We start from the raw sequence: 22,705 nt of genomic DNA on the forward strand, positions 1-22,705 counted from the left end.
TCTGGGATAAGAATATGGTTAAGGGGCACCTGGGTGGCTCAGTTGGTTAAGCAGCTGCCTTCAGATGAGGTCATGATCTCAGGGTCCTGAGATGGAGCCTCTCCCTATGGCTCCTTGCTCGGCAGGAAGTCTACTTCTCCCTCCGCCCCTCCTCCTGCTCATGCTGTCTCTCAAATAAATAAACAATAACTTAAAAAAGAAGAAAAGGAAATGTTTAAGATATAGGAGGGCCTGAACCTGGACAGACTTTCTTATTAACAGTCTCTTATAAAATTTTAGATAGGAAATCTCCACTGGCACCATACCAAGAGTTAGAGAGTTGTGTGGTCTTATTTTCTTTAATAGAACATGATCAGTTTCCATGCCATTCCAAGAAATCACAGAATGCAATTCTCTGTGATGTGAAAGACTAAACAATGGTTTTGGTTGCTGTGGGCTGCGTAGAGCTTCACTTTAAAGAGAGAAAAAATTAAGGGAGAAACACTTTGTGATTTAAGTTCATAAATAGAATATTTCCTTCATTCCCTGGGAGCCAAAACCCAGAAGAAAACATTGTTGATTGTTGAACTCACTGTCAAGAATGGTTATAAAAAATGAGATAGTTGTCTTAGAGTACTGGTGAAGTTCTGCTAACATCATAATATTAGTAGAGTTCTTCATGTCTGAGGATTTTATGGCCCCATAGCTAAAACATTCAGTTATTATACCACTTAAAGTCTATGTCTGCCCTATCTCAAAGGTTTCTCTTTCTTGCTGACTGACTTTAAAAAAAAAAAAAAAGATTTTATTTATTTATTTGATAGAGAGAGATCACAAGTAAGCAGAGAGACAGGAAGAGAGAGAGGGCGAAGCAGGCTCCCTTAAGCAGAGAGCCTGATGCTCGATCGCCGGACACTGACATAATTCTAAAATAAGAGCAGGATTTTATTTTATTTTATTTTATTTTTATTTTTTAATTTTTCTTAAAGATTTTGTTTATTCATTTGAGAGAGAAAGAGAGAGAGAACACAAGCAGGGGAGAGGCAGAGGGAGAGGGAGAAGCAGACTCCCCGCTGAGCTGGAAGCTGGACATGGAGCTGGATCCCAGGACCTGGAGATCATGACCTGAGCTGAACGCAGACACTTAACCACCCAAGCCACCCAGGCACCCCATGTAGGAGGATTTTTAATGACTTTTATATCCTATCAATATTTTCAGATTAAATAATCAAAATTGGTAAACTGTGTCAGCCAAAACATAAAAGAGGATTTGCTGGAAACAAAAATCTCCAAGAGATGACCATAAGCTTTTTTATGATGAGGTCATCATAAAAGCAAAGGTCATCTCTAAGAAAATAGCATAAATACATTCAAATACTGAGCCACGTTAAGATTGCCACCTTTATCCCTGAGTGTGAAAGAATAAAATGTGGAAAACCACTTAAAACCCAGAAATGAGTTTGCATATATGAAGTATGACTTAGAGATTATAAACTATTTGACGATGCTAAGGGCACCTTAGGACAAAAGTTTCAAGGCTTGCGTAGGGGAAAGAAATACAATATCTCTATTGTACTTGAAGAAGCTAGAGATTGATGTGACACTTAATCTACCAAGGGACACATTTTGAGAAAATACCCACAAGCAACAAGCCCTCAGAAATCATTCAGCCTACTCTTTAAGAACTTACAAGGACAAGCACTGAGCATAGAAGTAAAAACAGCATTTTCCCCCGACAAGCTTCTGGTCTTTATGAAGTCATTTACATAACATACGCAAAAGGCAAGGGAAGCAAGGGAAAAAATGAACTACTGGGATTTCATCAAGATCAAAAGCTTTTGCACAGCAAAGGAAACAGTGAACAAAATCAAAAGACAACTGACAGAATGGGAGAAGATATTTGCAAACGACATATCAGATAAAGGACTAGTGTCCAGAATCTATAAAGAACTTAGCAAACTCAACACACAAAGAACAAATAATCCAATCAAGAAATGGGCAGAAGACATGAACAGACATTTCTGCAAAGAAGACATCCAGATGGCGAACAGACACATGAAAAAGTGCTCCATATCACTCGGCATCAGGGAAATACAAATCAAAACCACAATGAGATATCACCTCACACCAGTCAGAATGGCTAAAATCAACAAGTCAGGAAATGACAGATGCTGGCGAGGATGCGGAGAAAGGGGAACCCTCCTACACTGTTGGTGGGAATGCAAGCTGGTGCAGCCACTCTGGAAAACAGCATGGAGGTTCCTCAAAATGTCGAAAATAGAACTGCCCTATGACCCAGCAATTGCACTATTGGGTATTTACCCTAAAGATACAAATGTAGTGATCCAAAGGGACACATGCACCCGAATGTTTATAGCAGCAATGTCCACAATAGCCAAACTATGGAAAGAACCTAGATGTCCATCAACAGATGAATGGATCAAGAAGATGTGGTATATATACACAATGGAATACTATGCAGCCATCAAAAGAAATGAAATCTTGCCATTTGCAACAACATGGATGGAACTAGAGCGTATCATGCTTAGCGAAATAAGTCAAGCAGAGAAAGACAACTATCATATGATCTCCCTGATATGAGGAAGTGGTGATGCAACATGGAGGCTTAAGTGGGTAGAAGAAGAATAAATGAAACAAGATGGGATTGGGAGGGAGACAAACCATAAGTGACTCTTAATCTCACAAAACAAACTGAGGGTTGCCGGGGGGAGGGGGTTTGGGAGAAGGGGGTGGGATTATGGACATTGGGGAGGGTATGTGCTTTGGTGAGTGCTGTGAAGTGTGTAAACCTGGTGATTCACAGACCTGTACCCCTGGGGATAAAAATATATGTTTATAAAAAAAAAAATAAACCTTAATTAAAAAAAAAAAAACAAAAAAAAACATATACTTGAGGATAAGTATTTAAAATTCATTCCTATTCAAAGACATAAAAGTTATTATAGGACAAGTAAAATGAAAGCTGGCTACTGATCTTTTGTAACTTGGGATACCTAGTGCAGTGGAATTCAGTAATAACAGCAGTTGTACAAGGCAGTAGTTAAGTGATTTATGGGATATCTTTTTCTGCTCTGGACCTGTCAGATTTACTGCTTCCATGTCACTTAAAGACTTAGGACACTGTAAACTGAGTGAATGGAAACTTCCAGTCCTCATCCAGATGAAATGTTTTATTTGATGATTTTAAAAAGTCATCCTCATTAATTCAGAAGACTAACAAACTGAGCCCTCACACATAGTACTTACAAAGGTCATCACGCATAACCAGGAGTAAGGATGTCTCTGCATTGGCTAAGGAGTGGTAGCGTGTTGTGGGATCTAATATTCTTCCTTCCCGGTTGAACACCGACCCCAAATCAAAGGTCTTTCCAGGGCAACCTTGCCATTTATAATGAAGAGTCTTAGGGCATAAATTTGATTTCATTTGAATTAAAGAACAAATGATTCAAGAATATCAGCCCTCAGTAACTTTAGAACTTAAAAGTATTTCTGACATCTTTTACACAAAAGTGTTCTTAAAGTTCTGAAAGCCTTGGCAATTAGACCACTTCCAGTTCTGTTATTTATTTTTTTTAATTGTTAATTTCTCTAGGTTCTTATGAAAATCCTGGGGGGTGAAGAGCCCAGCTCTGCATCTCTTCTTTCCTATCACTAAATATAATAAAAACAATAGATTGAATAACAACTATTTCCTTGCTGATTTCCTTGCCAAGGATATCCTGAAGAAGAGTTTTAGAATAGAGAACTGCCTTAATGGATGTATATACTGGAAAAGCTGGAAATCGACCACAGATATGAAGAGGAAGACTTCTGATCTAAAGAACTGGAGATGCAAAAGGGAACTTCCCCACATGACTCATCTAAGATATATCTTCCATATCAGTTTTCCCTTTACTGCTCACCTCTTCAAACAACTCCTACAGCATTTAAATTATAGACCATCTTCAGTTATTTACTATGTAACTTTTTCCAGACAGTGCTTTTACACATTAAGGCTTCAAAACCTGACTGAGGAATGCATACACGAATGGTAAGACTCGACCCCTCAAACTAGTTTGTAATCCGCATGGGACAGACATAAACATTGTATCAAAGTTTTCACATTCTGAGGAGATACATTTCCAGGGCCTTCAGAATTCATGAAATTCATAGCATAATTTTTACATTAAATGATTTCTATAAATTAAGAAATGTTTAATGATTTTCATTAATCAAGACATTAAAAATTTACATGACATCTTTGAGCTATTTTTGAAAGTTACTGGAGAGAGAATGATGAATAGAGAATAACTGCTAAGCTGAGTTGAGATTGGGTAGAAATTTAGGTACGCTTGCTCCCAAGAGTCACACCACTGAACCCTCCTACACTGTTGGTGGGAATGCTAATCTGTCAATTTTACTTAATTTTAATCTATGTGAGACAATGGATGTTCATTGAACTATTGTGGGATTCATTTCACAATATATGTGAATCAAACCATCATGCTGTATGCCTTAAATTTATACAGTGATGTATGTCAAGTATTTCTCACTAAAATAGGGAAAAATCCATTTAAATTTAAATAACTACACGTGGCTTGTGGCCATTGTATTAGCACATGGAAATCCATTATTTGGGGTTTGTGAGTCCAATATTTGACCCCTTGACTAGTTTCCCTTGAACTAATACCATCACTATGTCTTCAAACTACCCTCAAATTCAGTAATTCTCCTGGATATAGTTACTGGGACAAAAAACTATGTTGGTCACTTACAAAGAGTTTACTTATATGCTGCAGAGTTCAACCTGTGTATGTCCTAGTTAAGGTCGTGAGTGTTACAGCTTCAAAAGGGCAGTAGTGATTATTTATAGTACTTACAGATCTATTTATAATTTTTATAATAGCCTACACCTAGGGAGCCAGGATCTTATTTAACCATTATATTGCCATAGCAGCAAGTATACTATTTTATCTATAAGAAGCACTGACTTTTTTTTTTTTTTTTTTGATCATACGGTGGGTGGGAAAAAAAGGGAATTAACACTGTAAATGTAAATCATGCTTACTTTCACGTAAATTATCCTACTTAATTATCAAAAAATGATGCCCCGAATTAGGCCCGTGATACTTTCTCCATTTTCCAAGACAAACAAATTGAGCTCATACACAGTTTAAATCAAATCATTCAATCTCTTATACCAATATACTTCTAACTGTTCTTTGATAGCTCACCAATGCCTGGAAGTTAATATATTTCAGCAGTTGATTTATTCCCTCATTTTTTGGCCAGGTAACATTAAAATAAAGATATGTACTCTCTTTCCCCTACTCAAACTACAAAAAAAATTGAGAGAATGCCCTCTCTACTTTTCTACATGCAGCGAACTGAAAATTTAATACTAGTAGTTTAAATAATCCATTCTTCACAAAAGTTTGAGACAAACTACTCCCTTTGATTACATTGAGTAGACATTTCAGATATAAAACAGAAGAGATACATAAAAGAAGATGTGGAAATTGCCAAGAACTAATATCTTTCTTTTTCCAAAGGGTATATAGAATGTACTGTTCAAATACGCAGGCAATAAAGTCACTCTTTCCATGATGGAAAGAATGTTTCCACTTGCATCCCTTTGCTGCTTTTAGTTTCACTATATATTTTTCCTAAAGAAAACCTCTCAATAAAATTATTTGAACACTCACAGTAACAAGGTATCTAACGATGACTACCAAGTGGCTTTAGAAAGGATGAAAATGTATTTTTAAGATCAAAATGATTAAAATGAAAAATTGGGGGAAAATTCCTTCTGGTACCACCAGCCTCTCCTGGGGATTCTGCAATAGGACCTCAGGCCTCTGACAGAGCGAGCTGTGATTTAGTACAGTAGCAGTTGAATTCACTGGATTGAATTCAAAATGGACCTCGCCTCTCCTTTCTTTCTCCAGATATATCCCACTCTAGAGAGAACAGGTCTTATAGCAAAATTTAGTGTAATGTTCATGCTGTAACACCATACAAACAGTCACATAAATTTTAAAAATATGGGGGGAAAAGGTTCCTCATATCACAATTCTGGTATACCTGGTAAAATCATGAGGAACTCACTTGAATAATAAAGATGGAAAAATACGTTAAGATTTTCAATCATCTGAAATTATCTCTGGCATAATGTAAAATGATGCTGGCAATGAAGGTTGAGCTTGGTGCTCAAACTTCAGGCTTAAAGGATGAGCTGGTATGTAAAAGAGCTGAAAATTTACATTCACATGAAAACCTGAACATGGATATTCATAGCATCCTTTATTATTTAAACTATGTATTTATTTAAACAAGCTTCATTTATAATTGCCAAAACTTGGAAGCAAGCAAGATGCCCTCAATAGGTGAATGAAACAGTCACACACCCAGACAATGGAATATACTCAACACTAAAAAGAATGAGCTATCAAGCTATAAAAGACGTGTTGGAACCTTAAATGTAGATTAGTAAGTGAAAGAAGCCAATCTGAAAAAGCTATATATTACATGATTCTAACTATATGACATTCTAGAAAAGGTAAACCATTAGAGACAGTAAAATAATTACAGGTTAGGGAGAAAGGAGGGAGGTTCATCATGAGATTCATCACATGGGATTTTTAGGGCAGTGAAACCATTCTATAGGAGACTATCATGGTGGATATACGTCATTATGCATTTATGAAAACCCACAGAGTGCATATGCCCAAGACTGAATCTTAACATCACCATGGACTTTGAGTGATGGTGATGTGACAACATAGGTTCATCGTCTGTAACAAATGTACCATTCTGTTGTACTTCCTGCTCTTTGTGCTATGAACTTAAAACTGATCTAAAAATTAAAGCATAGTAGAGCATTATTATGTTATTGATAGTTGTTTAAAAGCACCAAATGCTTCACAAAGGAGTTAAAAATGCTGTTAAACAGATAATGCATTCTGTTGCATTTTCATGTACATGTTATGTACATTGTGCTTAATTTTACATATACACCCATATGGTAATCATTATATAAATGCTACACTACTATGGAAAGCTTCTGTTCTCCCAACTAATTATTCACATATGACAAGACAGAGATTAGCGTCTCAAAAATTTCAAAATTCTAGTCCTACACTGTAAAATTCAGTCAACTGGTGATTTTAAAAAGAAATCATTTAATCTGAATCAATTCAAACAATCATTATTATATCACAACTCCGTATCAGTGCGACACTTGGCACTGCAGATTGAAATACAAAAAGGAGAAGACCAAGTTTCCTTTCAGGAGCCCCTCAGTGTCTTTGAGAAAAAGACTTTATTATTTATTTATTTTTGATTGTGTTATGTTCATTACCATAGAGTAAAGGCTTTAAAATCATCATTTCATATGGTGAGAAATATAATGGAAGCTTAAGTATTTAAATAGAAGTTAAAGTTTAGCTCTTGGGGAAATTTCAGGGTATGCATTTAACTTTGGGGAGAGGTTGAGTGGACTTCATTATAGGAAGGCTTTACAGAGGAGCAGCAATGTACAGAACTGAAGGATCTGAAATGTTCAACAGGCATAGAAAAGAAGGGCAGTACATTCCATAAAGTGGAACATCTGACAAGACTTGAACAGGCATTGGGTGTTACAGATGGTGCAGATTGTATGTAGAAGAGAAAACGAGATCAGAAAAGTCAACTGGGCCAGAGTCACAAAGGGTATCTTATACGTAACAAGAATTACCAATATTGGAATCCCAATCAGGGTTCTAAACTCAGAAGCCCAGAAGTGACCAGGCAAATTAAATAAAAGAATGAAATGGCTAGCTCCAGAGGACTATAAGGAGTGGTGGGGATTGTGGAAAACTGAAGCACTCATGCCATGTCCTGGAAAGGTAGCCATATTTATTTAATTCTAAGTCATTACCATAAAAAAAATATAGTCTCAATGTTGTTAGACCTTCCATTTTTTTAGATGAATTTGGAAATTCAGATATTTTCATATGAAAATTCCTTGACTTTAAACAATTGAATGTGTAGACAGATGCATGTGGTTGTCTGCTTGTAATCTCACTGTTCCTACTAGGGAGCATGAAAAGATTTTTAACAATTTAAACTAAGAAGGAATCCAACTATATGTGTCCTCTGAAAAAAGAATTATGTTATTTATTCTCAAGGGTGAATTGAAAGAATAAAGAAAAAGATGTGGATAATTCTATGGAAGTAAAAAAACAAGTGATTTCTTTGTGTTCTACCACCTCTATCTTCATAGTAAGAGTAGCAAGATTCCAAGAGTAAGGCTTCCATGGGAATAAGAGAAACTTACTTTGTGAATGAAAGATTTCTCAGATAAAGGGATGTTGGATATCAGGCACAGAAGTCCCTCAGATTCTCAGCAAAATTAATGGTAATTATCAATTATTAATTAATTATAGTGACTCAAACAAAATGATGATAGTTTTAAGGACATTCTTGAGAATATATGTTAGTTTTCTGGGTCCCTTCTAAAGTTAAGGTATCACATTAAGGAAACAAGCTAGAATATTCCTTTAAAATGTGTCTCGAATTTTTTCCTTCCCCACAAATATTTTGTACATTTTAAGACATAATAATTTATAATTATTGGCAGCAAATTTTGAATTCACAGAGTCACCGATTCTAATATTTTAGTTAAGGCAACTTTTTGGTAGGCATGTGTAAAATATCCAACAAAGAAAAGCATTATCAGAAGTCCTAAGATTGTTTCCTGAATGGATTCCAGGAAACCCAATTTGTTTTAGTGGCTAATGTACTTCCAAAGACCTTTTGAACAAAGACTTTCTCTCTCTCTCTCTCTCTCTCTCTCTCTTTTGTTTTGTTTTAATAACTTCACTGCACTGCAGATTTCAGGTACACTGCAAGTGTTCATCTATAGGGATATCTCCCTAGACTCTCAGTATATTTGAAAGATGGGAATGTTAGACTTATAGTAAATCAAATAGGCAAGGTTTATGCCTTGAAACTGCAACTGACCAGCAATAAGATTCAGCCTTCAGAAATAGTTACTTCATCTATTTAAGCTTTTGGAACTTCAGATCTATCATTCGTGACATCTTTTGAGAATTAAATAAAATGTTTTGGAAAGTGCCTAATACCAATTCTAGACGATTGCTTATCTTCCATTAATGTTAATTTTTTCAAATACATGTCTCCTTTTGGTCTATTTGCAAAGAAGGCTCCAGGAGAGCTTAAAAATAGAGACAAGTTACATCGTCACATCTGTAATTACTGTAATAAGCCCACATGCATTTAGGGGGAAAAATTTAAAACAGATGCTCCATATTTTCATGGTGATTTAATTACAATTTGTTTTTTATACCTTCTAATTTTTTTCGTTATTATGCCATGCGTTCATATCTGTTCTCCACACTCTAATTAGAGTGGATTTTTCAAAAGGCAAATTTAACTTCCCAGCGCTTTTAGGATAAAGACAAAGCTTATAATTCAACTTCTACAGTTTGTCTTAGTCTTGGTCCCCCCTGCTGACCTAGCTAGCACGTGACCTCTCAATCTCCCCTATCGTCCCACCAGCTTCTGCTGCCACTCTTGCCTGCTCCCCATGCTCCCTTCCACTGCAGAGCCCAACATTTAAGAGGTCTCCTGACTTTCCCTTACCTCTTTGCCCAACTAAGTTTGCTTATATTTTTTCTTGAGCAGAAATGTTAGGAGTGGTGTAAGAGGGAACCCACAGGGCTCATAATCCTTGGGTAACCATGGGGATATACTGCATAGAAACCCATGATTTTTCCCCCAATTCTACTACTCTTCTCCTGTCTTTCCAGTTGTAAAATAAAGCACCACCATCCATTTCTTCATATGAAACCCCGGCCCAATCTCCCTCATTTTTCCCCTCCAATTCATCCCCATGCCCACAAAGTCAACAAAAGGGGAGAAGATATGCCACCCCAACATATGCTACTTTGACACACTGATTATTTTGAATTAAAAGTACTTGAAAACAGACAGAAGAAAAAGGACACATCCTACTTTGTCTCTCAGAAAGCAGGAGATCAATCTCCCATGTAAAATGTAAAAAGATGGAGATCTTGTCATTTCCAACAACATAGATGGATCTGGAGAGTGTGATTCTAAGTAAAATAAGCCAGTTAGAGAAAGACAAATACCCTATGATTTCACTCTTATGTGGAATTTAAGGAACAAAACAAATGAACAAGGCAGGAGAAAAAAAAAAAAAAAAAAAAAGGAGACAAACCAAACCAAAAAACAGACACTTAACTGTAGTGAAAAAACAAAAGATTACCAGAGGGGAGGTGGGGCGGGGTTGGGTGAAACGGTAAAGAGTTACCTTGAGCACAGAGTAATGTATAGAGCTGTTGAATCGCTATATTGTACACCTGAAGCTGATATAGCGCTGTATGTTAATTATACTAGAATTCAAGTAAAAAAATTTTAAACTACAATACTTGTAAAACCGATGCCAGATTAATAAAATAAGCAAATATGTTGCTTATTTTTTTAAGTTGTGCTTTAATATTTATTTTTAATACTGTAGTAACTGTATTTCAATAAAACGGATTCTCTCTATTTTGTGTTTTATATTCTTAAAGGTTTTATTTCAGGTATTTAAAGACATCATTGTGAAAAAGGATTGGCAGGCTTCAGCCAATGGTTAAAGGAGGCATGGCAGAGAAACAAGTATTCCTGATCTAGAAGGAGGAGTCTAGAACGTATTTGCCTCCACGTCCCGCATAACATCTAGTACAAAACGGACTCTCCACAGAGTTCCTGCACACTCAACAGAGTTCATACTCAGAAGTTAGTCAGTTCACTCCCACTTCAAGATTCCTTTCTTTCTTTTTACTTCAGACGGTTTAATTCTTTTGACCAACTGTTGATAGAGGTAAGTTTTTTTTTTTTTTTTTTTTTTTTTGTTTCGTTTTGATTTTAGCTTTGGCTTCTAGTTACAGGAATTGGTGCATTATTTATTTCTTACATGGCATAGCGATATACTAGCAAGGTATCCATTAGATGAACCGTCTACACTGTGTGAAATTAGACATGACTAGCAAAGCAATATATACACAAAATACACACTAGACTGCTTCATGCATGATATGTAAAGCATTTTCAAACCACTAAGCAGAACAAAAGCAGGTATTCATGTAGTCAGCCCCTAAAAGCTTAAGATACAGTTGAAGAGCTCCATATAGTACAAAGTCAATTACCTCATCTAAAAACCGTTATGCCATTACTCTGTAATGTGCCAATACCACATACTTTGGACCACACACACATACCTATGATGAGAACTTACATTTTATGTCATCTAGCAATCCTCAGACATTTTCAAGTTGAAAAAGAAACATTTTCCCTCAAATTTCCAGTCCCTTAAAAAAGGTCCTTGTTATAAAAATCTGTAAGTGTTCTACTTTAAGAAATGGCATGCGTGTTCATAATTGATTTCTTTAAATGATCTGAATTTCTCCAAAGCATGGAGTAACAGCTCACTTTAAAGTAATTAATTCTCTATTCTCCATATGGTGAGAATGACTTTTCGTGACACGGAATTCCATATCCAGAGCGCTTCGACACAGCAGTGGCCACAGTCAGTGCTATCAAATATCAGGAAAGCAGTTCCCCAGTTACACTCCTTGCCCGTGTGCCTGCATGTGGTTAAATGCAGGATGTGAGCCTGTAAGTGGGAGAGATGATGTCACTGTGGAAAAATTCCATCAGGTTTACTTTTTCGCTCGGGGGCAATGTTCTGCTGATGCTTTGAAATTATGTAAATGAAAAATGTGTGAGTGTGTGAGTGTGTGTGTGTGTTCCTCCTTCTTCTAATCCAGAATTTAATGTTTTCATGCTTTCAGAATTTCAGTTCAACATGTTTTATTTTTAGTCCTATGCTTCGTATGCTTCTAACGCAACCATTATTTACACTACCCAACAACAGCTTACATTTTTAATTTTGAAAGGAAAGAACTGCTGAGTAGTTTTGAAGCAAGGTCCTTTATCAGCAGACTCCCATACATTTGTAGCCTCTGACGCTTGGTAAATGTCTAGGTTAGATGCTGCCACCCAGTCTTTCTCCTCTCCCCCTCACTCCGGAATGCGGGGATTCTTAGCAGACTACCGAGTGGGGATTGAGATGCCCTCCTGCACTGCCTCGCTCATCAGAAGCGAGCTCTGATATGAAAAGATCAATAGAATGTGGGAAAATGGGGCGCCTGGGTGGCTCAGGGGGTTAAAGCCTCTGCTTTCAGCTCAGGTCATGGTCTCAGGGTCCTGGGATCAAGTCCCACATCAGGATCTCTGCTCAGCAGGGATCCGGTTTCCTCTCTCTGCCTGCCTCTCTGCCTACTTGTGATCTGTCTCTGTCAAAGAAACAAATAAAATCTTACAAAAAAAAAAAAAAAGAATGTGGGAAAACGACCTCCTTTTACTCATGTAAGAGGGTGGACAACTACTAGTCTTTAACAGGTAAGGAGCCAAACATGATAATGGGTGATGATATTTTATTCTCTTGTAATTTGAGAGACATTCTATAACAATTCCGATTCTTTTCATTTGGGTCTTTATGCAAAAACAGAAAACCATCTCAAACATGAGGGCTTTTCGCAAAGGTTAATTCTGTGCTTTGCACCTGGTTATAATCCATTTAGCTAGAATCTGTACACTTGTTCAAATAATTTTAAGTATGCAAATCCTGAGCCCACCTTCTTAGACAGTGGCTATCTCGGCCACTCACTGAAAGAGTTATCTACGAGGGACTGTGGCAATTCTTCTATGATTTACTGAGGATGACCAAATGAGAATAATTGAATTAAAATTTTGACTTTGTGATAATAAAAAAGGAAAAAGATGAAATAATAATGTATGGGTAGTAGGAATTAACATGCTGAAACCCACTTAAATCATTCCAACAGCCTCATAAATAAGCATAGTGGGCACTGAGATGTGTGCACAGCCATTGTATTTTATGAAGTAGGTATTATTATTTTTAATTGGTGTGCCTTTTGGTTTAGGAAGTAGATGACACACACTCAAAATAAAAAATTTTAAACAACTATGTTTATAAAAACTTTTCCATATACTACTGTATATTTTAAGTTCCGTTCTAAATTCAACCACATGATAAAATATTGCCTCTCTTTTACTTAACCTGTGACTGTTTAAAATTAATTTTTTTCAGATCATTTTGTGACTTTCATCTCCACACCTATGTAATACCACATCCATCTTATTTCTCCCCAGTAGAGAGTAAATTCCTTGAGGAGACTTTGCATCCCTACCTTTCTTACCAACAAAACATATGCATATAAATATTCACAGTGAATAGCATCATCTCTTGTTCCTAATATATACTCATCAATCATCTTTCAAACTTTAAAATAACATATGTAAGAAAAGACTCAGTTGTCATAAAATATTTGTAGTTCATAATATTCTATATTAAAGGTTGTTGAAATGATGAACCTGCTATACTCCATGATCATTTTCATCTCCTTTTTGAGTTATCCCTTAGTTAATAAAGTAACACATTTTTGGAAAGCCAGTAGCAGCATTTATTGCTCCTTGTTCCTACACACTGGAATTCTCTGATTCCCTCCTGCAGTTTTATAGAAACTGTATTTTTTCCTTGGTTGTTAAAGAGTGTTTGGGTAGATGGCTAATTAGGGGCTCTGAGAAGAAACAATGGTTCTTATATTCCCATTTCACTCACCAACTATTTTATTGGACAAAAGGGGCAGTTATTGAGGAAAAGACGCAAAGAAAACACCCTCCACAGTGATTTCATCTTTACAACTCCTTCAGTAATTGAAAGACAGAACCCTTAATTATTGTAGTAAAACCTCGTTTCAAGTCCCAGGTATCTATTGAGAACTTATTCCACGAAAAGGCCTACAATTATCCTTTTTCTTAATTATCCATGATGAACAAATTCATAGAACCACTAGTTATCACTTACCCAGTTTTTATTTTATTGGAACCATGGTAAACACTATAAACAGGTCGTGAAAAATAATCCTCAAATGGAATGAAACATTTGGATATTAATATGCTCATTTTTGTCACCATTTTTACCTTTAGAGAACACTCTGAACTCAAGTAATAACATATCATGTGACTATATAATTACATTTACAATTGACTAAATGACCAACCTCCAGAATTCTCTTACTAATTTAGACCTCCATGGTTTATCACTTTGCCAATCTCTTGTCAGCACTTCAAACGTCCTCAGATTCTTTTTCTTTCCCTGAACCACCCCCAAATTCCATTTTCCTTATTACCTAAAAGTCAGCTTTGTTCTTTACGTTTGGAACATCCAAGACTTTTGAGTTAAGAAAAACCAGCACTGAGGGAGAAATTTCAAACTTGGTGAGAATAAAAGTCTTCATGATTCCTAATCAAGAATTGCTAAAATTCACTAACAACAGCATTCTGGATCTGAAAGTAAGTATCTACATTGGGCCATTCATTCATTCATCCAAAAACATATCTACTGAGCTCCCATACCCCTGATTTTATGATAGACTTATATACAAATAAAATATTAACCATGTTCTCGAAGATCTTAGCTTCTAGTAAAGGGATAAAAGCAAGCAAACTAAGTATAACAAAATGGTTCAGGTGCTCGGATAGATGGAGAAACCATCAAGATGGAGGCCAGTACTACCTACAAGGTATAATCACTGAAAACTTCACTACTCTTCCAAGATCCCTCATCCTTTTCCTGAGAAAATGATCTCTCTTTCTCATTTTATTCAGTCTTAGAACATGTCAGTCAAGGTGAGGCCATGACCTGGCCAGAGAGTCGGCTGTTAATCACACTAATCAGATTCCCTCTTGCTAAAATCTGAAACTTGAGAGAAATGATAAATGGATTTAATAGCTTCATGTTAATGAGCTCCACACAGACTAGGTATTACTCAGTGCTTATGGAGATTAAATCTGGCCTCTATAACAACTGGTAAGTTAGGTACTAGCATTACCTACATGTTACAAATGAGGAAATTAAGGCACAGAGAAATTAAGTAATTTTCCCAAGCTAATTAAAAGTTCAGTCATTATTTAAACCCAGGAAGTGCGGTTGTTGAGTCCACACGATGAACCACTCTGCTTTGCTAAGCTCTCTAAAGGTGTTCAAACGATTCATTCTGACAGTGGCACTCTGAAGGGACTCCCCCAGGTATCTGTGTTTTATAACCTTGGGATTTGGTATAAATTCTTGGTCTTCCAAAGTTATTATTTTTTTTTTATTTCTTTAGCATCAGAGAGTAAAGTTCAGGCATTGGGCATTAGAAAACTATGAGATATTTGGAATTGGTGTTAAGGCTGATACTGGAACAAAACCAAAATGGGAAACTAACATTCTTTTTTTGGAGAATAAGCTGTTTTTGTGGGCTTTTAAGCTTACACTATTTTGGCATCGTTTTTATGAAAACGAATACAAGATTATGAATATAAAATTAGATAAGGAATTAAGCATAATAAATAAATAAATAAATAAATGGAATAAATAAAATAAATGAAATAAATAAAAGATGAGAAACACTAGAACCATTAAAAGTGCACAAAAGGAACATAATATTTTATGTTAATTTTAGTTAATTAACTACCTGACAGATCACTATTTTGCTTTTCTATATGGATTTTGGCTTTATACTTTCTGACTGCCTCTTCATAAAGAATAACTTAGAAATATTTTCATAGGGAGAATAGAAAGATAACCCAATCTTTCTTTTAGCATGATTAAGCCAAACAAATCTTTTTAATAGTTTAGGATATTCTCTTTCAGCCTTATAGCTCATCATTAATAAATACCATGAATTTTGAAATCTACGATAATTCTGTTACCTTATTTAGAGAAATCGATCAAGTTTCTTTTACATGTGAGCTTTTGGATGCAGAAGAATGTTCCACAGAATTGTTGTGATATAAAGAATTCAAATAACATGATTTGCTTAATTCCTGTCCCCTGATCAGTTTCTGTTTCCAAATGAGAAGGGCTAAATTCTTATCTTGGGGGGAGGGGCAGGGATATGAAGAGGGGAGGAGAGGCTGGGACTCCCTCTCAGGAAATAGGGAAGGTACAGAGTAGATTCCGCTACCCCTGGTCTTCTCCTGGACCAGACTAAGAAAGGAGTATCAATTAACCTGGACATTCCTGGAACCAATGCTCTGTGCTTAAAATCTCAGCTAGCCATAGTCAGAGCTGATGATCTCCACATGGTACCACAATATTGCAGCCTGGACCAGGGGATTTAGATCTATCTAACAGCATAACTCCTCGCCAAGCCAGGAATTCCCGGCTGACTGGTTACACTGTCTCTACACATGTTTAAAATCTTGAGTGTCACTCAGTGTATTATGGCCGGGCTTTTCTCTATTTGTGTAATAGACTTTAAGGGTGCTGGTTTGAGGAGAGCAGGATGTAATTTTAGATTTGGCAGAATTAATGTACTTTAATTGTACTAACTAGAATTCAGTGTGTTAACACAGATAGCTACAGATGATCCTGTTAATAGTCTGCTAGATTTGTTAACACAAACGTAGATGCAAAGCTAGCGCACACTAAATGCCACTAAAAGGCCAGAAACCACTTGATAAAATATAGAGGAAGGAATTAAAACTTGGAAAAGAAATGTTGCATGCAATTGATAACGTGCACTTCACCTAAGCCTACTTTTTACAGGGTCCCTCGGCAGGGCCCAAAGAGGCTCTATTTTTTTTTTTTTTTTTTTAAACTAAGATATGGAGAACAGGTTGGTTAGGAATGTTCCAGAATTTCCTAATGTGACTTTTCACTCCAGAAAAAGGATGCTGGTGACAGGAGTTTTCTCTTGTTAATGTGAATGAGGATTCCAGGGTGGCGGGAATACATGGTTACCCTTAACATTCATAGGCAAGGTGGACATGGTTGCCAGAATCAAAGTAGGCTAATCAAATCTCTTAGAATAATCAGCCCCACAGGAGATCTGACTATGGTTTATTAATAGCTATAAATTGAAAGGTAACGGCCCAAGTTCTTGATTTGTATACTATAAACAGCCACAGCAACAAAAGGAGAGGAAAATCTTTCTGATCACCCTGTTCTTAGACTACAGCCGATTTATAGACCCAAGGCTCAATGAATGAAAGGAGTATAGATCTCAAGCTTTTCCTATAAAGCTTCCTTCTAATCTTTAAAGGGATCTAAATAGTTCGCTATGCATTAGGGAGAGGGAAGTGCCTTATGGAGATCGAGAGACAGATGGAGTTTTGACCTAAGCCTAAATTACACTGACTATTGTGCCTTTGTACATATAGAAGTTATTTTTATATTTTTCCCTGAATGAGTAATTGGCAAGAGTAATATCAGCAACTGTCGTAACTTTTATTCCTGAACATATGGGATAAAATATCACAACTCAGAAAATATCAGAGGTTCATGCTATCGTCAATGACCTCAACATTGCAAGAAAAGTGATTTCTATCACATCTCCATTCAGTTCAAGCCTATGGAGAAGATGGATAAGACGTGGGCAACAGCAGGGAAATTATAATGAAGTAACAGTTTCAGTCAGAGCTTCTGTTCCAGATGTGGTGTTTCCACTGAAGAATATGTATTAAAAAAATATCCTAATGGTGCCTGTATGGCTCAGTAGGTGAAGCGCCTGACTCCTGATTGAGGCTTAGGTCATCATCTCTCCTGAGATCAAGCCCTATGCCAGGCTCCATGCTCAGCCTGTCGTCTACTTGAAATCCTCTTCCTCCCTCTGCCCCTACCCCTCCCCCTCCCCCTGCGTATGCATGCTGCATGCTTTCTCTCTCTCTCAAAATACATACATCAGACCTTGAAAAAAAAAAAGGATAAAGGAAAATATCCTACCACTTAACATGCATCTATTGGTCTGAAAAATGCAGTTTTCTTAATCCTAATAAATAGAAAATTCCAGAAGTTGTTTGCATATACTTGACAAAAATAACCCAAGTGTGTTACTATCCCGCTCAGGCTCTACGACATAACCTATAGGAACATGTCAACATCACACAACACACTTTTCTGTTAGATCATGGTATTTTGCTGACTTGATGTTACAGAGCAGGAAAAGTGGGCACACCAGACAGCTTTATGGGTCCAGTAATAGGAACCCTGTAGGAGCACTGCCTTCATTGTAAAGGACACCATGCAATTGTTCCTAGCTTGCTATTGTCTGATGGAGATTGAATCTCCATCTTGGGACATGAGGGACCGTGGAACTTGAAATGTTCATTACAAAATTAGAACCAAATGATCAAATTTGCCACATTTTCAGTTGTGCCTAGCAATACACTATCATCTATAGAGCTCTTCTCTCACATTTGGCACTAGTTCAATTAGGCCTTAAGATCCAGGTAAATTCCATAAGTCCATCATTCACTCCCTATTATACTTACTTTTTCATCCTGCTGCTTTTGTGCTCCTTAGCACACACATAACAGCAACCCAGTCAAGCCCCATCTCAAGTCTCCTACAACTAGTTGATTATGGATAGAGAGAAAAAGTCAAACTCCTTTTCATATCATTCTATATGATACATCAACATGTATTGCTACGTATTAAAACCCTACTTAGGCATAACTTTGTAAGACGGACAGAAGAGAAACACTCCCCATGAGGAAATAAAACAAAACAAAACTCAGCAAGATATTTCATTGTTTCACTAAAAGATGAAAGATTTTCCCAGTGGTCAAGAATTTAGAGAAATGGTGACAGGGGAATTAATTTTATACTGGGAAATACTTTACTTTTATATATTTAAAACTTGAAGATATCTGTACTTTTTAAATCCTGAAGGATTGGACGTTATTACTAACTTTTCTTTTTTTTTTTTTCTTTTCCTCTCAGTCCCAGGCAGCAAAATAACCCATAAAAAATCATTTATTTCCACATCATTACACCTGTATTCTCTCCATTTATTATGACTCCCTCTGTTGGCTTAGTCCTAACATTATATTTGCATTTAAAAACTATAAATTTCTTAAGGAATACACAATTATTTTAGTTGCATAGCCAGATACAGATGACTCTAATCACAGTTGAGATTTTCTTTTCAAGAAAAACCTTTTATCCTTTCTACCACACTTTCTTGTTCTGTCAGAGGTATCAGCAGTAAACACACATTTCTGGATTTCTCTGAAATCAATCTTGATAAGATGTTCTCTAAACAAAACGTGTTATTGATTTCTGAGGGGAAAAACTCTAATCTCTATGTTTTATTTAATTCCTGGATGGTAAAATATCCTGAGGTAGCATTATCTTGCAGCTCAGAGAACTAGATATTCTTGATGGGCAAATGTCCTATGGACATTCTATCTGACTAGGGTGTTCTTTCCCCAAACAAGGACTGGATTCTACATTTAGATGGTGAATGTTCAGTTCCTTCCTTAGAGCATAATGTAGCATTCTACTAGGTAACAGAACTTCTTTTTTGGCTTTTCCCTTCATGTGCTTCAAAACTGATCTAACCACCCAGGGCTCTTTGAACTCAAAGGAAGCTCTGAACCCAGGGAAACTCTGATGTCTGGGTCAGGGACTCTCAAGATAAATGAGACAAACAGAAAGGAATGTTAGGAGAAAAATAGAGTTGAACCCTTTGAATGTCGTGCACCACGTTGATGCCCCCATCCTTGAGAGTATCTTGTACACAAATCAGCAAGTCATGACTGGTAGAAAAAGAAGAGAGTAAATAGTAACAAGGGGTTCACAGAGTGGAATTCTGTCTGGACCAGGAAGTGAAAGGTCATACATCAATGTAACGATTATTCTGTTTTGACTGGAGATGCCAACATTGAGTCAGGTGACTAAGGGTCAAAAAGCATAAAATCTAACCTTGGATTTATCACTTATTTTGGTTTTCCCACCCCAATAGGATATCGGAAAGATTAGTTTGGGTTAGCTTTTTGCCTGTTAAGGTCCTGAGCTCCAGGAATATTAGCATTTGTAGTTAGAGTGAATTGATCATATTATGGGACATTTAAACTAATCAAAATCAGATTATACATTAAACTGCTGTACACTAGGCTCAAAAGCATATATCTAACTATTGCCTAATTCCTTGAAAATTCTGCATTGTTTCCATGTAAAGTGAAAAAATACATAGGTTAGGATTAACTACTAATAGCTAAAAACATAGAGAGTCTATTTCTATTATCTGTTGAAACCTAGAAAAAAAGAATCACAGGATATCATCTATTTTCATTCACAGCATTTTATCAAGCCATAATAAGATATGACTCATGGATTTATAACTAAAATATTAAATACATAAACTGTCTAACGTCTTTATTAAATACACTTGCAAATATTAGGAGTGTTCAAGTCACTCTTAACATGGACATACTTCACACATACCAGGCATAACTTCCTTGATCAAATGTGTTTACACAGCTGTAAATTCTCCAAATTAAAGATCAATCAGGAAGAGTAAAAATATTACTGTGAGAACAAGTGGGTGAAATGTAAGTGCTAGGAGAAAATTACAAAGGGCTTCCTGTGATATGACTTCTTTAGGTGGGATCAAGTTTGTGGTTGATTTTCCTTTTTTTTTTTTTTTAAGATTTGATTTATTTATTTGACAGAGGAATAAGAGCAGAAGTAGGCAGAGAGGCACGTAGAGGGAGAGGGAGAAGCAGACTCTCCGCCCAGCACGGAGCCTGGTGTGGGACTCGATCCCAGGACCCAGGGATCATGACCCAAGCCGAAGGCAGCCGCCAAACCAACTGAGCCACCCAGGCACCCCATAGTTGATTTTCTTTTCTTTTCTTTTCTTTTCTTTTCTTTTCTTTTCTTTTCTTTTTTTTTTTTTTAACAAACAGAGATCACTAGTGGGCAGACAGATAGGCAGAGAGAGAGGAAGAGAAGCAGGCTCCCTGCTGAGCAGAGAGCCCAACGTGGAGCTCGATCCCAGGACCCCGAGATCATAACCTGAGCTGAAGGGAGAAGCTTAAACCACTGAGCCACCCAGGTGCCCCCATAGTTGATTTTCTTAATAGTAATTCTGTTTTAACATCTCCCTAACTGTAACAGTTTCTCTAATTCATCGAAGGTATTGACCAAGTTATCTGTCTCTACCACTATTGTTCCTAGATTTTAAAATGCCCAGCTGGACAATAATTACCTACATGCCCGTGTGTGCGCACGCGCGCGCACACACACACACACACACACACACACCATACTGTAGCCTACAGGTTATTTATACCTGTTTGAAATTTGAAAGCCTCCTTTTTTTTCTATTGGAAATGTTCAATGTACACCTAACTATCTGGGTTTTAGCGAATTTATTCTTGTTTAAAAGTTCAATTTAATAATAGCAAAATGTGCAATTTCATATAATGTCTATTCCTGCTTTAGACGAAAGATGGATTGAAGACAAAATTATATTAGACTTATGAAAATTTTTGTGTCAAACCTGAATGGATTGACAAAACTATATTTATGACCCATAATAGCTGTGAAGTATTAGCCATTTGGCTTCTCATCTATTGAAAATTTCTCATAAAATGTAAAAAAGAAAAACTAGTCTTCTTTGAATTTTTTTCATATAGTAAGACACATGCTATTTTGATTTAAGCTGCATATTGTTGGAAGTAAGTTGTGAAATATATAATTCTGCCAAGGACACAGGAGGTAATTCAGTCAAGAGTAATTGTGTCAACTTCTAACTCAGATTAAATTTGATTTTTTGAGCACTGAAAGTGAGGTCATCAAGAGTGTAGAACAAATCTACACTTGTTCAATTACCACAGTTGAGTTTTTATACTAAAATATATTTATCATAATCAGAATAAATTTAAACGTTATATTTAATTAAACAAATGGCTTAGGGTCAAGGAAGTATTTTGAGTTTAATAAAACTTTGCTGCATTTTTACTCACTTTGAAAGGAAAGCTTAAATTGTTTCTTTTTATGTTTTATAGTTTTATTATTAAAATGATATAATTTGAAATGAATGTTTCAAAGGAAAAACAGCTATCAAAATCTTGATCTATAACTATTCTCAATATTACATATTATCATACAGAGATTTAGGGCAAAGTTTCAACCTATTTGTATATATCATGTTAACTTTGAACATTCGCAAAGTAACTAACTTTTTCTTCTAGTTTCGTCTAGCAAATCAAAAATTCTCATCAGGAGCTCTTAAATCTTTCACATTGGGAAGGGAAATAATATGTATCTAGAGTCTTTTTCATGCAATGCTTTCTGGAAAGTATATATGCAAAATCATTACTCCTACTTTATGGGCACGGAAATTAAGGATAAATGTGTCTAATTAGTAAATAACACAACTGGAACCCAAGCAAAATGTGCTCAAGACACCTAAGCATTTGAATTACAGACTAATGCTTTGGGGGGTTGGCTTGCTCTTGACAGTTTTAGGATTACAATTCTATTTGGGGATCTCAGTTTCTGTGTGTTGGGGGGAGTTATTTGTTTGCTTGTTTTTAGGATTTGATTTATTTATGTGACAGAGAGGGAGTGAGCACAAACAGGGGGAGGAGCAAGCAGAGGGAGAGGGAGGAGCAGACTTCCTGCTGAGCAGAGAGCCTGACATGGGGCTCCATCCCAGGACCCTGGGATTATGACCTGAGACAAAGGCAGATGCTTAACTGACTGAGCCACCCCGGGGCCCCTCAGCCTCTGTTTTATCAAGCAAAATCTTGCAAAACAAAACCAGAAAACCTTACACTAGCCTTTGTAGAG

General features: G+C 36.4%; 1 protein-coding gene across 4 annotated transcripts in view; it reads right to left on the reverse strand.

Moving 5' to 3' along the window:
- GAS2 (growth arrest specific 2) overlaps positions 1 to 22,705 on the reverse strand; it is a 127,950-nt gene that overhangs the window by 82,560 nt on the left and 22,685 nt on the right. The window lies entirely within an intron of this gene.

The sequence above is a fragment of the Mustela nigripes genome, chromosome 1 (assembly GCF_022355385.1).
Source record: "Mustela nigripes isolate SB6536 chromosome 1, MUSNIG.SB6536, whole genome shotgun sequence".
NCBI lineage: Eukaryota > Metazoa > Chordata > Mammalia > Carnivora > Mustelidae > Mustela > Mustela nigripes.